This window comes from Dendropsophus ebraccatus, chromosome 5 (genome assembly GCF_027789765.1).
Source record: "Dendropsophus ebraccatus isolate aDenEbr1 chromosome 5, aDenEbr1.pat, whole genome shotgun sequence".
Lineage (NCBI taxonomy): Eukaryota > Metazoa > Chordata > Amphibia > Anura > Hylidae > Dendropsophus > Dendropsophus ebraccatus.
In genome coordinates this window covers 122,209,511-122,223,190 of record NC_091458.1, presented here as the reverse complement: position 1 = coordinate 122,223,190, position 13,680 = coordinate 122,209,511, and the positions used below count along the sequence as shown (strand labels likewise).

The following is a 13,680-nucleotide window of genomic DNA, read 5'->3' as shown; positions in this document are numbered from 1 at the left end:
TCACCGGAAGTCCCTTCGCCTTATATGAATGGGCGGCAGGGCAGCGTGTCTTTCCGGCTGAGGAGCTGCCTGTGGTCATGTGCAGGTCTCCAGCTCCCCGGGTGTCGGGATCTGACCGGCGGCTGGCTAGGCCCTCAGGCGCCCCGGTTCCCGGATGACAGCAGTGCTGCTGCAGCCTCGTTGGTAACTGATGTGCCGCAGGGTCCTAAGAGTAGCGGCTCGCCATGGTGAGTGCAGGCGCCACGTGGTGACTGGCCGTGCGGCGGGGTATCAGGGTCCTGGCAGTACTATATTATCCTATACCATACATATAACTATACCAGGGGCAGCTGCTATCACCAGCACTTACTGGTTTTCTCTGTTTTACTGGTTTCTTGGTACAAACATTAGAAAAGTGCTGAGAGTGAATCCTTCTCTTGCAACCCACAGCTGCCTGCCCTGTAGGAGTTGTGTTACTTCTGGGAAGGTACATGAAGCTTCCTCACTATTACTGTAATATAAGACTATTATAAGGATCTGCTTACTTACACCTTACTCTTCCTGCAGGCTTCAGGCCTAGGACATGCGCTGTCTGGGCCATACAGTGTCTGGTGGATCATGTCCCCCCTGCTGGTAAGTGTCTGCCCTCTCCTAACCTTATATTAGCTTCTCTATACAGCCATACCAATTGTGCCTGAGCAGAGGCCATGCTGCACCCCAATATCAGTCAGCAGGAGCCCCACTGTCACTCAAGATGAGAATGGAGGAGGGTTTTCTCAGCGGTTTAACCCTTTACATGCTGCGGTCACAGCACCGCTCTGCTAGAGTATCAGGATCCTAGCTGTAAGAGATGGAGCCTGCTGGGAACAGAAGCAAGTCTGTTCTCTCCAGTTAGGCTGCATTCACACGTTCTTCCCCCTTACATGTTCCTTATTTGTAATAAAATATCTCTCAATATCTATCCATTTAGTGAAATACTTTCCCTTTATTGGCACTAGACAGTGTCATGGCGTATCAGCTTCTGTGCACAACTCTGAAAATCGCATATATGAAGTTACTGATATTTTAACCCACTTCTAAAGGCAAAATTTTTAATGTCAAAGTTGTGCACCAACAAGACTTAATGCATTTAACGCCAACAATTTCACTTTTTTTTTGAGTATTTCCAATGTTAATGCAGCTGTGGTTACAGAGAACCTGACAGCAGGTTAGTGCTGCCTAAGGCCCCTGACAACCCTCCCATTCATGGAGATTATAACATCTCGGAGCAGGATTTCCTGGCTTGTTCTCACTCCCCTAGGCTTGATTCATTGACCCCTTCCGACTTGTCTATAGTAAGAAACCTGTCGGTCCAGTGCTAGGGCTGAATTATTTTGAATGGTTTTCACTGATTTAGAATTTCTTTCCTTAGCAATGGCACTTTCTGTGTACTTTGGTGCACCATAGCCAATATATACTTGGAGACAAGCTGTAATACCAGACACAGTATATGGAAGTGATCCTGTATGTCAGAGAAAGTAGTGTTCTGGTATCAGCTTATTTGTATTTTCTAATAAAGATCAACCCTTCCAGTACTTAGTTCCTGTCAGAGGGGGCAGCAGAGAGCACTGTCTTACTGGAAAGAATACACCCTTTCTGCATGACATACAGCAGCTGATAAGTACTGGAAGGCCTGAGTTTTCTGATACCAGTTGATTTGAAAACAAATTCTGTAGCATACCAGTTTCATAGCCCTACCTAAGAGAATAGTATTTGGCCGTCCCTGAGGCTTGTGGTGAAGGTGAGAGGACGACTTGCAATTCTGACTAGGTAAATCTATTATAGTACCTCTGCTAGGTATATAGGGTTGAGGTCTATCCCGATGGGGTTTTGCAGTATACTCGCATCGTTGGAAACGCCTCAGAGATGAAGCTTGCAGTTTGCTTTGCCTGCTGGCTGACTGTCAGTAGGTTATTAACTGCATAACACTGGATTGGTCTTGTACACTGTGTACTCTTTATCCTTGTTTCTACCTTTTGCAGTTGGCTGGTTATAGTGCTCAGTAAATTACATGCAGCTATAATGTGCTGAATCACAGGCTTGAAAAGGAAAACTGAAAATGGCTTGGTGATTAAATAAAATTTTAGGAATTGTCTTTTTTTCCGTTAGGGTCTATTATAAAATTTTAAATATATAGTCTTTTGTTTTGGCCACCTCCTGTTTTGCTTAGAGGATGTACCATCAGGTACATCATTAATATGACCCACGGATAGAACTGCGCTGTCACAGGGAAGCCGATGCCGCTGTCCGTTTTTTGAACCGCAGCCCGGTTCCCATATACTGCGCTGTTCTATCCACGGGTACCGAGCTGGGATGGTACATCCTCTTTAAACCCTTAATGACACAGGGCGTATATTTACGCCCTGTGGTTGCCTCGGGGACTTCAGAGGGGGCGGGCCGCGCTGAGACCCTGCTCTGAACCGCCGCAGCCCCGGGTGCAGCATGTAGCCTGGGACTGTGGCTATTAGCGGGCATGGTCCGATCACCGTGCCCGCTAATCAAGTAAGCAGATGCAGCTGTCAAAGTTGACAGCTGCATCTGGTTGCTTGCTGTCCCTCATACCTGGTGGTTTAGTGGGGGTGGATCTCCGCCCAGGGACATTTTTCCAGAGTAGCGATCCACACATCCTTTACCGTCCGGGGTCAGCGCAGTAATGACGCTGATCCCAGCTCGGCACTCGGTCACTTCGGCTGCAGCAGCCAAAAGCAACCCAGTGCCTATCTCATTGATCTATGCTGTATTACCATACAGCATAGATCTCAATGAGAGATCAGTGTACTTATACTAGAAGTCCCCCAGGGGGACTTCTATTATGTGTAAAAAAGTGTTTGATAACCCCCCCTCCCCTAATAAGTTTGAATCACCCCCCTTTTCCCATGTTATAAATAAACATATTTTGTATCGCCGTGTGCGTAATCACCCAAACTATTTTATCACATTCCTGATCTCGCACGGTAAACAGTGGAAGTGTAATCCCAAAGTGGAAAATTGCGCATTTTTGGTCGCATCAAATCCAGAAAAATTGCACATATGCACAATCAGGGTACCGATAGAAAGTACATGTCATGGCGCGAAAAATGACACCTCACATGGCCCCATAGACCAAAGGATAAAAGCGCTAAAAGCCTGGCAATATTGTAAATTGTAAGGAACATATTTAACAATGGTTTGATTTTTTTTTTTTACAAGCAATCGCCTAATATAAAAGTTATGACTTAAAAACAAATACCCCCACCCCCCCAAATAAACAAAATGCGTTAGTTTTTTTTTCACCACACATTTATCTTCTGGTTTTGCAGTGTTTTTTTTTTTGTTTTTTTATGAAAGCATTCCGCCCGTCATTGCAAAGTACAATTAGTGGCGCAAAAAATAAGGGCTCATGTGGGTTTCTAGGTGAGAAAATGGAAGTGCTATGGCCTTTTAAGCATAAGGAGGAAAAAAACGGAAGTGAAAAATCAAAATTGTCTCAGTCTTTAAGGGGTTAAACTTCTGTACAGATTATTTCCCAGCAATTCCCTGCTTATCAACATGGCTGACACCCGTGTATAGATAACAGATGGGCTCACAATAACTGCTGCTCACATCGGTCAGAGAATAGAACCAGACTTAAAAAAAATCCTAAACCAATCTGTGATACATTCTTACACTTCCCCTCTATTACTGTTTTGTAGGGACTGTACACTACGGAGAGGAATGCCGTCCGAGGTAAGTTGATGATCCGTACCCTCACGCACTGTATGGTATCTGCACCCAATGGCTTTTCCTGTTGGGGTGTTCATTACACAGTGCAACACTAACTCAGTAAGTGGCATCGTTGGTTTCTAGGCCTTCTGTGTCTGTAAACCTGGTTTTAATGCTGAGACAATGTGTTCATATAAAATGCCGCTTCTGAACAATAGTGTGTTTTATCTTGCAGGCATTAGAGTTCCATCATTCCAGGTAAATATATGTATAATCTGCTTACTGCTTGTATCTGGTTACATGTGCCCAACACTAGTACATAGTCTAATTTTCTGAAGCCTTGTTGGATATAGGGTGCAATCCTACATGAATGTTTCCCTAGTGCACAGCAAGGCTATATGGATTGGCAGGTTTTGCTTCCATCATGTATAACAGATTGCAGTGATGACAATGAGGCCTGGCACATGCCACCCCATTACTAGGGTACCCTGGCACAATGACAAGTTCTGTGTATGAGGGATACATGGTTACATGTGAGCCTTTTTACCTTGTGCAGAGTACATGTGTTAAACTGCTGTTACTGTTAGTTACATGTAATGAGGTTTTGCATGTTCACACTGTTTACATGTTACTGTATTGCTCTCATAGGTGTTTTTGTCCAAAATGTCTGACTTACAGTTTTTGGTGGATCATGTCCCCTGATCTGGTAAGTTACTCATAACTTCTCCATTCTCTCACTAACCTGTCCACAGGATAAGAGGAGGAGGGGGGAGGTCTCGCTGCTAATATATCCCCATCAGTCTCCAAAACATGTCCTGCATATTCCCTTTCAGTAGTCACGTTGTGCCATGCCTGCACACTTCTGCTCCATTCACTATGGAACTGATGGAGTAGTAGCACACATGCAGCTGCCATTGCATTTAAAGGAATTTAGATGTGCACGATTAGTCCCAGCAGTCAGACCGGTAGAAGTTATACATTACCTAACAATCAGCCTTGCTTGGCCAATTATGACAGCTCAGGCCGATAATGATTCAGTGTAATGGCACATGTTAAAAGGCAGCTGTCAGCCAATGTGCACACTGTTGGCTGTTCATGGTTTTTCAACAAGTTGACGAGATTATAAAGCATAAAACTATGTATTAGTTGTCTAGCATGTTCAAAAAATATTCCTGATGTAATTCTGTCCCAGTAAAACAAATTACCATATAAAACAGTAACCCTATCCTTAGTAATGTACTGTAACCACTGATGTAAAGCTTGGCATAACTACTACTCCCATAACATATCAGGGCATGACAGGAGTTGGCATAGCCTGCAATACACTGATTTAAATAGAAAATTCATTAAAATGCACAGCTAAATACTACACTACTGCTAATGTGGCATAATATGTCTGAGAGGATTTTGCCAACTTCTGTCAAAACTGGAGTAACCTGGGATGTGAACTCAGTGCTGCAAGGCTACAGTGCTAACCACGGAGCCACCGTGCTGCTGACAGAACACAGGCCACATACTCGTCCCATTTCTGTGCAAAGGCCTGTGGCTGTATAGTCCCTTCCTGTGGTGGGTGTTTTTAAGACCAGTAGGGAGCAGGACTGCAGTTTAAGAAAAAAGGAGCCACAAAGTGTAAGCATGTTCAAGGTTCCTTTAACCCTTTGAGGACCAGGCCCATAATGACCCAGTGGACCGCGCAAATCTTTCTTAGTGTTTCCGTTTTTCCCTCCTCCCCTTCTAAGAGCTCCAGCACTCTCAGTTTTCTATCTACAAGCCATGTAAGTGCTTGTTTTTTACAGGAATAGTTGTACTTTGTAATGGCGTCTTTCATTTTACCATAACATGTATGATGGAATTCCAAATATATTATTTATGAAGATATAAATAGGTGAAATCGTAAAAAAGAATCCAATATGGTAACATTTGGGGGGTTCCTGTGTCTACGTAATACACTATATGGTAACAGCGACATGATACTATTCTATAGGTCAGCCCGAACACAACCATATGCAGGTTACAGATTCTCTAATGTTTTATATATGTTTTTTTTTTATGAAATCCTTTTTTTGGCAATTAAATATTAATAAAATGGGCCTATTGTGGCGCTTATAACGGTTTTATTTTTTCACCTACGGGGCTGTATGGGGTGTCATTTTTTTTCTGCCATGATCTCTAGTTTTTATTAATACCATATTTATGAAGATCGGATGTTTTGATCACTTATTATTATTTATATATATATATATATATATATATATATATATATATATGTGTATATATATATATATATATCGGTAATCCGCGCACTTTTTTCCCTCTTTTTGTGTACGCCGTTCACCGATCACAATGACTCTTGTTATATTTTAATAGATCGGACAACTACACACGATACGGTATATTATATGTTTATCTATTTATTTATTTTTTGTTATTTATATGATAGGATAGGGGGGGGTTATTTCAACTTTTATTGGGGGAGGGGTTTTGGGGTAGTGTAATAGTGTTTTGAACTTTTTTTTTTTTTTGACACATTTGAAGTCCCTTTGGGAGACTTGTACATTCACTACTTTGATTTTTACACTGATCATTGCTATGCCATATGCTTAGCATTGATCAGTGTTATCTGCGATCTGCTCATTGAGCCTGCCTGTGCAGGCTCAGTGTAGCAGATCGCCGATCGGACCGCACGGAGGCAGGTGAGAGACCTCCGGCGGTCCGTTTCCCGATCGGTAAGTGACAGGGGACTCCCCCTGTCACTTAGCTTAAACGCTGCGGTTGCACCGCGATCACGGCGTTTAAGGAGTTAATGACACGCGGCAGCGCGATCGCTGCAGCGTGTCATTACCGGTGAGGTCCCGGCTGCCGGCCCCCACCTGCTATGAAGCGCGCTCCGCTCTGGAGCACGCTTCATAGCGGGAGAAACACCCAGGACGTAGAGTTACATCATGGGTCGTCTGGGGACAGACTTCCATGACTTAACCCTACGTCCAGGGTCGTCTAGGGGTTAAACTTGTTAAATGTGAAGTATATATTAAGAAGCTACTTTCTATCAAAACACCTATTTAAAAAAAAAAAAATGACCGTGCCTCATTAAAGGGAATTTCAGATCTGTGGGCATCATGCTATTAGAGCAGGAGGAGCTGAGCAAAGTGATTTTGTGGGAAGTTCCAGGACAACTTGTCACTTACTGATGTAAATCTTTGCCAGGTAGCCATGTGAGTGGTCCTACTCAAGGAATGACTACCATCTGCGTAGAGGTGTCAGTCATTGAATAGCACCCACCCCCCTCATGGCTAATGGGCTCAGAATGAGATTTTCATCAATAAATGACACGTTCTAGAACCTAGTGCCTGCGCAACTCTGTCTGCTTTATAACATGATACATGTAAATTGGACTTTATTTTACGAAATGACAAGTTCCTGGCAGTTCCCTGTCAACTTCATGTAACTGCCGCCTCCTTAACCCCTTCTGCTCCCTCTCCACTGTCTGTATATACGTTACCTGTCAACTGCACGGGGTCCCGGCTTCCTGTTCTCCCGCCCAGCTAATTGATGGCTGCAGCTGGGCAACACACTGGTTGGCTGGGAGAGTGGGACGCTGTGCAGCGAGGAGAGGTAATGTGTGTGTGTGTGTGTGTGTGTGTGTGTATATATATATATATATATATACACACACACACAGCGGAGTGGGGGCAGAACAGGTTAAGGGGGCGGCAGATTTACATACACTCAGTGGTCTGAAAGACTGCTGCGAGTATGTAGTGACAGGGAACTGCCAGACTCGCAGCGAGATTTACACTGCGAGTCGGTAGGTGTGAAGGCACCCTCAAGAAGACATTTTGTCAAGTCAAATGATCACTCTGTTATAGTCAGGTCTGCTGGCCATTTCTTGAATAAAAGCTCTGGAAGTACTGGGCTCTTTTGGAATGATCGTATTCTGTAGTCTCCCTTAGCCTACCTCTAGCCTCTTCATCTTAATAGAGCTAAGTTGGAATAAAACTACAGGCTCCAATGTTTTCTAGATTACTCTATTGTAATACCTGCCAGAGGTGCATAGGGTTGAGGTCTATCCCGATGGGGTTTTGCCGTATACTCTTGTCGTTGGAAACGCCTCAGAGATGAAGCTTGCAGTTTGCTTTGCCTGCTGGCTGACTGTCAGTAGGTTATTAACTGCATAACACTGGATTGGTTTTGTACATTGGTCTGCTCTTTATTGGTCAATCACTTTATACCTAGATACGTAGCTTCTACTGCATAACGCACTGGATTGACCTTGTGTTTATGCACGGTCTCTTGGTCAGTCCCTTTTATGTATAGTTTCTACATCCAGTGAACTTCATGTACTATACCTGCAATTCTGTACCGGTTAACACTCTCCTGTTTTACTACTTTCAGGATCCTTACAAGAAGGACTGGAGCACTCTGCAAGGTAAATTGATGCTCTGTACCCTCACGCACTGTATGGTATCTGCACCCAATGGCTTTTCCTGTTGGGGTGTTCATTACACAGTGCAACACTAACTCAGTAAGTGGCATCGTTGGTTTTCCGGCCTGTATGTCTGTAAACCTGGTTTTAATACTGAGACAGTTTCTTTTTACCTTAATACTAACTTTCACAACTAACTTTGGTTTGTTTTGTTTCAGATATTTGAGTACTATCATCCTTATCACATCAGGTAATTACAAGTGGTGGGCTGATAATTACTGGTACACCGTTAGAAAACGTCTAGGGCATTGTCGGAGCAGGAAGCGTACTACTGGTAATACTGCAGAATATATACAGGGCATCTGTGGTCATTACCAAAGCAGCTATAACTGTTGGTTTGTAGTTTGCTGTGGACATGACCATAAAGTGAATCTTCAGAAGGCGTGCATGAACGCTGTGGTTACAGCACACTGCCTTCTGAGGGACAAGTATGCTGCAGTATGACTTAAATGGTCACCAGCTTAACAACTTTGTGTGTTGCATCTGTGAAGCAGATGCAGCAGTGTGGTGGGCATTGCACAGCAGTACTGAGTAGTGTAATCTGTGAAGCCAGCGTTTGGGTACTACTAGAAATTATTTTGCACAAAGAAATAGTGCAAGCAAAAGTAATAGGGGGAAAAACAAATGGTTTGAAGATGCGGTTAACATCAGTTTGTTGGGCAGTGGAGTCTACAGAGCATGACATAGCTAAGCTTGACTCTACCAGCTAACGACTTGGCAGTAATCATGAGCTGGAAAATTATTCGGTTAATGACTTCAGGAGTCAACCTGTTTACATGTCATTGTTTTCCCTGTTGTAGGTGCTAATGTGTAAACCATGTGGTTTCTGATGGATCATGTTCAGGAACAGGTAAGTCTCATGTCATGTGTCAAAGGAGTTGACTCACAAATGTTATGCACCACAGGGTAGATGGTGCATGTTTGATTTGTCCCAATTTGAATGGAGCGGTGGTCATGCCTCCACACTACTGGCACATGTGAATGATAGGAGTAGCAGAGTACAGAGCAGTAGTTCACACAGTGCCACTGTACCATTCAAAAGTCTTCGTAAGACCCATGGCAGTCATACATGTGCCACTATACAAGCATGGTTTTGTTCTATTGTTTGGCTTGTTTCTAGGTACAAACGTGAAAACTGTGCTCAGAGTAAAACCTTCTTTTGCAACCCACAGCTGCCTGTCTTGTAGCAGTTGTGTTACTTATGGGAAGGTACATCAAACTCTTAGTACTGGCTATTATAGACTACAGGGTTAACAGGCCTGGTATATGATTAAAATAAAATGACATTATGGGAAGCAAAACAAGAAGTTGATAAACTTGCAGTTTTATAGGAAAATGGGAATTTGCTTTTCTAAGTCAAGCAGTCTTATTTAAGTATGAGACCTTATTTTGTCTTTCCCTCCCTCCAGGTGGTGGCCTACTCCACAGAATGACATAAGGTAATAGTCTTTGTATTCCTCGCTAGTAGATGTCAGGTGGAGATTTGTTATATTGTGTTAGTCTGGTTTTCATACAATATTTCACTATTTTACTGCAACTGTGCAAACTGCTGTAAAAAAAAAAAAAAAAAATTCTTATTGCAATTTGCATGATCGTTGTCCTAACATCCCTGCTTTGATTTATGGAAAATGTTATCAAAACCACACTGAGCACAGCCTGAAAATGGAGATTTTCATCTGATCACTTTTCCGTCTGTTCTGATGATTGATAATGTTCAACTGCTCTGACTCTGGGTGACTGACATTCCACGTTCTGAACAGTTCACCCCTCAGTAATAGAGCCTTGTTTCCTTTTATCAAGTCTAACTTCTGTTTTATTTTTGTTAGGTACTATATGATGACCAATCAAATAAATTTAAAGGTAAAAATGCTGTGTCAATGCTTGTTACATTCTTAAAGGGAAACATCAGCAGGTTAGAGGAATCTAACCTGCTGATGGCTCCCTATTACGCATGGAGCGTGTGAGGAAGAAGGCGAGAAATAGTAGGCAAATTATGTAGTCATTTCACAAAATGTTGTCTTAGAGTCTAAAGTCTAACCTGCTTGTACCTTCATCCTCAGCGCCTAGGAAGGCAATAGGAAGCAATGTCTCACCTTCCTCAGCGCCGTTTCCATGCAGTTTGTAACTTAAAGGGGTTATCCAGTGCCACTTTCAGAGACAACACGACTCTTGGGTCCAATTCAGGTGCGGTTTGCAACTAAGCTCCATTCACTTCAATGGAACGGAGCAGCAAAACCCCACCCAAGCTTGAGACAAGAGTGAGGCTGTCTCTGGAAGAAAGTGGCAATGTTTTTGAAGCGCTCTATAACCCCTTTTAATCCAGTGTCTAGTAAGAGTAGTTGGATCCTATTGCACATGGGGCACCAAGGATGAAGGTATTGGAAGGTTAGACTCGGTTAACATGCTAATAGTTTCCCTTTTAAGAGGACATTTTGTCAAATGACCCCTTGTAATTTTCCCACTACTGAATAAATGGTTTCCGAGACTGGCTTTTAACTGTTAGTAGTTTTATTCAAACAGGGCACTTGGTGGATTTAGTGCACCCTAACACTATTCTCTTGAATAGCTAAGCTGGAAATGATGGTGTTTTTGGCGCAAGCAACTGTATTTGGTTGAGGTCTATCCCGATGGGGTTTTGCAGTATACTCATGTCGTTGGAAACGCCTCAGAGATAAAGCTTGCAGTTTGCTTTGCCTGCTAAATTTCTAAATGTTAGTAGGTTATTAACTGCATAACACACTGGATTAGTCGTGTACATTGTGCGCTGTTTCTGGTCAGTCCAATTTTTATACCTAGTTTCTACTTTCTCCCCTCTACTTCTAGATGATCCTCCATCGAAGCTGATGTGTGGCTTATGATTGTTACAACTCGAAGGAAGTGTTAAAGGTAAAAACCTACCTAGAATTGTATACAGTGGGGTTACATGTTGGTTCGGTTGGTTCGGTTCATGTGATGAGATTTCAAGTTCAACTGCTGTGTGATCAAAGTGTGAACGGAGCACGTATCTCTGACTAGAACTGACAGGCCCTGCATTGTAAAAATGTGTAGGCCTAGGATGGGACAAGTCATCCTTACACATGCAGTTCTGTGATGTGCTAGACATGCTTAAACTTTTCCCTATCTTCTTTTAGTAACTTCACACAATAAGAGCACAGTGGTTTTTTAGGTAAGTTGATGCTCCGTACCCTCACGCACTGTATGGTATCTGCACCCAATGGCTTTTCCTGTTGGGGTGTTCATTACACAGTGCAACACTAACTCAGTAAGTGGCATCGTTGGTTTTTAGGCCTTCTGTGTCTATAAACCTGGTTTTAATGCTGAGACAATATTTAAATATAAAATGTTTTAGTTTTTACAAACTTGGTTAAAATATATACTTTATCTTTTTGCAGATGAAGGAATTCAACCATATCAGGTAAATTCTAGTGTGTAAATTACTTGTTACTAGGGGACAGTACAACAATGTCACTAAAATGCTTAGGATACTGTCACAATGACCTGTGATGGTACAAATACTACTAAATATGTACTAAATATGCTAAATATATCTGTGGTCATTACCAAAGCGGCTATAACTGTTGGTTTGTAGTTTGCTGTGGACATGACCATAAAGTAAATCTTCAGAAGGCGTGCATAAATGCTGTGGTTACAGCTTAGTGCCTTGTGAAGGACAGGTATGCTGATTTGTTTGTTCTCTGGTATACACGGCTGATTGTTTTTAAACATGATGGCGACAGGCTGCTGGCCATCACTCTGTGTAATAGAAGTGGCAGCAGCAGACCGCTGGTCTCTCCTAAGGGCCTCCCGAACAACTTAAAGATAGTCTAGACGGTGCCCCCTTCCCCAGCATGCGCACACAACGAGCGGGGAGCAAGGAGCGAACGCTTGCTCCGAAGTATCAGGCTGGCTGATACAGCCCTGTTGTGACCAATTTAATCCTGTACAGCAGTGATGGTGAACCTTCAGCCCTCCAGCTGTTGCAAAACTACAATTCCCATCATGCCTGGGCAGCTAAAGCTTTGGCAGCAGCTGGAGGGTTGAAGGTTCCCCCATCCCTGCTCTACAGGATACTTTGGGCACTTTTGTGTACTTTAATCAGAGCCGATATCTGCAGAACACACAGCAGCTTCACCAAGACTTCATTTTTCAGTATTATGAATGGGATGTAGTTTTTATAATACACAAGTAAATGTAACTAGCTCATACATTAAATTGTCCAAGGTTTAAGATCTGTCAGTGTGGAATAGCAATCATGACTCACCATTGTTTTTTGTTTTTTTTTAGTGTGAAAGACTTGACCAGAATTACTTGCCACATGCTGTTACTGGCTTATTAATAAAGAAAATATTGTAAAATTCTTGTCTTTTCTGTCAATGCTTACTTTGGCTAGTCTACACCTACAGGCCCAAAGGGGGTAGAGTTTAAAGGGGAACAATCAGCAGGGTAAATTTGTCTAACCTGCTGGTCCCCTTTAAAGACCAGCATACTGAATTTATGGGAGAATGTGCTATACATCAGTGTTGCACATGGACAGTTGCCAACATGCTAAATTATAATCTAAGGCTGGTGTCTATCTTAGATACATGGCTGGTGTAGATTTCAGCTGTAATTTTGCCAGCTGGACCATGGGTAGTGCTGTAATGCCATATAGCATAGGAGTAAAGGTCCCCATACACCTTCAATAACTGACAGATGGAACAATCTGTAGCTGTTACGCCCTATTCACACGTCCTGTTCCTGTCCAATTGTGGATCTGCAGAGAAATGGGACCAATGTATTTTAATGGACCCATACACACATCCGTATTGTGTACCGGGCTGCAATCCGTTCCGCAAAAAAAGACAGGCACTAGTACGGACAGTAACTGACACACCCAATACAACTCTATAGGGTCCGTATTTACGGATGAAAATTTGCAGATTGCTTACGGATTCAAAATTGCGGATTGGAAAATATACTGACATGTGAATAGACCCTTAACTGTGCTGAGTCAGTCCAGTAGTTTGAAAATGTAATTTCAGAGCTCATGGCTTTATAACAAACAATAATGCAGAGTACTTAGTTACAGGACTTTCGACATGCTCCCCCCCCCCCCCCCCCCCCATGCAATTGTGGGGGGAGATCCGTTGTAATGAGCCAGCCGGGGCTCAGCGTCTGATGCTGATACCTGCTCGGCAATCCATGTAGATAATCTGCAGCAGACCTGTATAATAGAGCACCGATCTGATTGAGCATTGCTCTATTATATACACAGCATTGATCTCAATGGGAGATAGTGCTGTGTATATAAAAGTCCCCCAGGGGGATCAGTGCCGTGTATATCGAAGTCCCCCAGGGGGCTTCTAATTACTGTATGTAAAAATAAAGTGTTTTTATTAAATACTCTGCTCTAATAAAGTTTAAATTGCCTCTTTTCCCATTTTATAAAAAATTAAACATATTTGGTATCACCACATGCGTAAGTGTCCAAACTATTAAGTGATTACATTCCTGATTAT

At 42.8% G+C, this 13,680-nt stretch overlaps 1 long non-coding RNA gene and 7 other non-coding genes across 8 annotated transcripts; all 8 read left to right on the top strand.

Annotated features, from left to right (window-relative positions):
• Window positions 1-18: 18 nt before the first annotated feature.
• On the top strand, window positions 19-12,537 carry LOC138792977 (uncharacterized). The gene is made up of 12 exons (XR_011363196.1): window positions 19-227; window positions 547-612; window positions 3,690-3,957; window positions 4,348-4,405; window positions 8,092-8,125; window positions 8,341-8,372; window positions 8,983-9,032; window positions 9,592-9,621; window positions 11,006-11,068; window positions 11,314-11,348; window positions 11,575-11,597; window positions 12,467-12,537. It is a non-coding gene; the product is annotated as an uncharacterized lncRNA (long non-coding RNA).
• LOC138794259 (small nucleolar RNA SNORA18) lies at window positions 1,825-1,949 on the top strand. The gene has a single exon (XR_011363414.1). It is a non-coding gene; the product is annotated as a small nucleolar RNA SNORA18 (small nucleolar RNA).
• On the top strand, window positions 3,748-3,885 carry LOC138794248 (small nucleolar RNA SNORA8). Its single transcript, XR_011363404.1, has one exon. It is a non-coding gene; the product is annotated as a small nucleolar RNA SNORA8 (small nucleolar RNA).
• On the top strand, window positions 7,755-7,879 carry LOC138794260 (small nucleolar RNA SNORA18). Its single transcript, XR_011363415.1, has one exon. It is a non-coding gene; the product is annotated as a small nucleolar RNA SNORA18 (small nucleolar RNA).
• Window positions 8,150-8,286, top strand: LOC138794246 (small nucleolar RNA SNORA8). Its single transcript, XR_011363402.1, has one exon. It is a non-coding gene; the product is annotated as a small nucleolar RNA SNORA8 (small nucleolar RNA).
• Window positions 9,267-9,398, top strand: LOC138794268 (small nucleolar RNA SNORA40). Its single transcript, XR_011363422.1, has one exon. It is a non-coding gene; the product is annotated as a small nucleolar RNA SNORA40 (small nucleolar RNA).
• Window positions 10,794-10,922, top strand: LOC138794258 (small nucleolar RNA SNORA18). Its single transcript, XR_011363413.1, has one exon. It is a non-coding gene; the product is annotated as a small nucleolar RNA SNORA18 (small nucleolar RNA).
• On the top strand, window positions 11,373-11,510 carry LOC138794247 (small nucleolar RNA SNORA8). The gene has a single exon (XR_011363403.1). It is a non-coding gene; the product is annotated as a small nucleolar RNA SNORA8 (small nucleolar RNA).
• Window positions 12,538-13,680: the final 1,143 nt, after the last annotated feature.